Consider the following 3,829-nt stretch of genomic DNA (forward strand, 5'->3'; position numbering starts at 1 on the left):
GCCCAGCACTGTGCCAGAAACTGAAATCAAAAGATGAGCAGGATGCAGACCAAATCCCAAGGAACTCAACGTGTAATGAGATAGAAGGATCGAGAGGAAAAAAAAAAAAAAAAAAAAAAGCCAGCCTTCTGTGATAAATGCTCACACAAGTGTTGTGGAGGCAGAGAGGAGGGAGCAATTACTTTAGGTCCCAAAAAGGATGGAAGCATTTGCCAGGCTATAGGGGAGGGAGTGGGATGGTAATGGGAGGCATTCCAGGGAGTGGTAACAGCATGTGAGAAATCATGAGAGATGGTGGTGGTGCGGGGAAACATGGACATTTGAGCAAAACAAGCTCTCGGTCCAACTTTATCATTCACTGGCCATATAGCACCCTGGAAGCTCATGTTAATATTCTGGGTCAGTTTCCATATCTGCAAAGTAGAATAAAAAAGTCCTGCTCTAATTTAGGCTTAGGGGTACTGTAAGGGCTCAATGACGGAACGTTTTGAAGAGCTTATAAAGAATGGTGCAAATGCCAATTACTGGCATCGTCACTTGTAAAGCCTAGTTTGGGACATTTTTGAAGGTTGGTTATGCTCAGCTTCAGGGAGGCAAATAGGCTCTGGGAGAACTAGTGATCTGAGGAAGGTGGCAGGGGCTCTGAAACTTCCCAGGAGAAAAACCCACTCAGCTTGGAGAGTGGTCCAACTTTCTTCATGGCTTTTGGGCAATGCACATCAAGTGTCCTAAAATGTCCATTTTCTTTGACCAAGAAGCTCACCCTCTGTTACATGAAATGATACAAAAGAACTGCAAATACTGCAGAGGTTCCTGTACAAGGTTGCAGGCCTCAAACCTCTGCACCACGTTCAGGATGACCTACATCCGAAGGGCCTGAGGTCTTAGGCTTTCAGCGTGTTCAGCTGACGTTTTCCACTGGGAATCGCCCTTCACCAACGGAGCAGCCTAAACAGAGACTATAGAACATACACTTTGTTTATTTTTAGCATTATTTTTAATGACTGAGTAACTTTCCATTATGTAAACATACCACATCTTCTTTATCCATTCGTCTGTCAGTGGACATTTATTTCCATGTCTCGGCTATTTTAAATAGTGCTGCTGTGAACACAGGGATGTATGTATCTTTTCAGATTATATAATTTTGCCTGGGTATATGCCTGGGAGTCGGGTTGCTGGATCATATGGCAACTCTATGTTAGTTTTTTGAAGAACTCTCCAGAGTGGCTGCACCAATTTACATTCCCACCAGCAGTCATAGATCAAAAGTTAGTTAAGATTGACTTTCACTGGAGTATAGTTGCTTTACAACGTTGCATTCGTTTCTGCTGCACAACGAACTGAATCAGCCGTACATATGCGTATATCCCCTCTTTTTTCAGGTTTCCCTCCCATTTAGGTCACCACAGAGCACTGAGTAGAAGTCCCTGTGCTATACAGTTGGTTCTTATTAGTTATCTATTTTATACCCAGTAGTGTATAGAACCCTGGAGAAGGGAATGGCAACCCACTCCAGTATTCTTGCCTGGAGAATTCCATAGACAGAGGAGCCTGGCAGGCTACAGTTCATGGGATTGCAAAGAGGTGGACACAACTGAGTAACTAACACTTACTTATTTAGTGTAGAGAACATATACTTTAAAATGATCAATACTGCCTGGGTCGTGGGAGCATGGGTGATGTTCTGTATTTCTGTGCATTTCCAAGTTTTTGAGACAGACTCCATGTTACTGTTCAGCTCTAGTTTCCAGGCCGTTTGCCCGCTGTCTCCCTCCGATTCCTCTCTCTGGGCATTTGGACTTGGGTCCTTCTACCTGGAGCCCTCTGCCCCTGGAACACACAACCCCTCCCCCACCAACTTCAGGGCTTTGCTGAAATGTCACTTCTTTGGTGAGGCCTCCTTAGATCCACCTTATTTAAAATATAAGCCAACTCCTCCCTCAGCTCACAGTCCCCACTTCCCTGCTTCATTTTCGTCCACAGCATTTGCTCCCCCATGACATACTTTGCATGCCTACAACAGCCGAGCGCTGCTCAGTTGTGCCCGACTCTTTGCAACCCCATGGACTACAGCCCACCAGGCTCCTCAGTCCATGGGATTCTTCAGGCTAGAATACTGGAGTGGGTTGCCGTTTCCTCCTCCAGGGGATCTTCCGGACCCAGGGATTGAACCCGAGTCTCCTGTGTCTCCTGAAATGCAGGAAGATGCTTTACCGCTGAGCCACGACGGAAGCCTCTACCTTTTCTTAGAACACGTGTTCTAGGCACATGTGTGCTATTCTATGTGTGTGTGCTCAGTCTTTGCAACCCCACGGACTATAGCTCACCAGGCTCTAAGCGTGTAGTAGGTGACTAACAAGTAGTAGTTAAATGGATGACTAAATGCATGAACAGGGCCATTTCAGTTTCTTCTGGCTTCTGCCAGGTTCTCCTTTGGGGTGGGAGTGGGCACAGGCGTGGGGCAGGTGGTGGGAAGTAGCAGCAGCAGATGGGAGGGGAGGGTTACAGGAAGAAGGAGGGGCTCTTAAATGATGTCACACCAAAGGCCAGATACCAGCTTCTCTATATTGGGGGGGGGGAGCAGGTGGCAAAGGGCTCTCAATGTGGCCCTCAGGTTGAGAGCAATATTTGTGACCAGAACATAAGGGCCCCAGGGCAGAGAGAAATAAACCAGGAAACCAGCCTTACACACAAAGCATCCAGGTTTTGAGAACACTCAAGAAAAGGTAGAGGCTTCCGCAGTGGCTCAGTGGTAAAGCATCTGCCTGCAATGCAGGAGATACAGGAGACTTGGGTTCAATCCCTGGGTCGGGCCACAAGAAGGTGACCCTAAGAGGTTGCACTGGGTCTTCTGAGTAGAAGCTACAAGGGCTCCTATTTTGGTTTGGTGTCAAGAACTGTTCCCTTCTCCTCCCTTGCCACCCTCCATGAGTGCTGTCCACCAACGGCCAGAGTCCACGCTTCACTTGTTCCTGCAATGAACTCTTAATCAGCGCCTTCAACAGTAATCAATTAAGTGGATTTACTCTGTGTCAAGGGTCCTGCTCAGGACTTTGAAAGCAATGAAGACTAAACATTATTCAAATAAATAAATATATATACAACTAGAAACTGTGAAAGCACAAAACTGGGTTACCAGAGAGAGATCTAATTCAGACAAGGAGTCAGGGACCTCTAGGGGACCTCCTAGATTTTTGAGGGAGCCCAGAATGGTGAGCACGCCTGCAGCCAGTGAGATGGAGGAAGGGAGGCCCCCTCCAAAGGCCTTCAGAAGCAAGGAGTGACGTGTTAGAATTGGCGGGGACCTCAGCGCACTTTGGAGGAACAGGAGGTCCAGAGACTGGAAGTGACTTGCCCACGGACATACAGCAGGTCGGGGGAGCCGTCGAGAGTTGGACGATCAGCTGAGTCCTCTGTGCCACCTCCTGAAGTCACAGGTCCGCCTGGCTGCCTCACCCAAGAACTGTGTGCTATGGGGGCCACCCGCAACAGGGACGGGGGTTGAGTGGGGGGAGGCTTGGGGGGCGGGGCGAGCTGCTGCCGGACCCCCGGAGGGATGGGGAAAGGGGTAGGGGCGGATCCGATGACGTCATTTCCGGGGTCCGGGGTATATAAGCGGGTCGCGAGCATGCCCCACTGCTGCAGTGCCCGAGCCCAGTGCGGAGGGCGGATCGACAGACAGACGCACACGGAGACCTTGCACCACCAAACCCCATCCCCGCGCTGGTGTCGCCGCAGCTTGCCCGGAGCGAGCAGTCCAGCCGCCCCTCGCCCGAGCGCGCGCCGTGGCCCGCCCCAGACCACCAGCTGTTCGGCTCCCCGGCTT

The sequence above is a fragment of the Bison bison genome, unplaced genomic scaffold (genome assembly GCF_000754665.1).
Source record: "Bison bison bison isolate TAMUID 2011002044 unplaced genomic scaffold, Bison_UMD1.0 scf7180017864061, whole genome shotgun sequence".
Classification (NCBI taxonomy): Eukaryota; Metazoa; Chordata; class Mammalia; order Artiodactyla; family Bovidae; genus Bison; species Bison bison.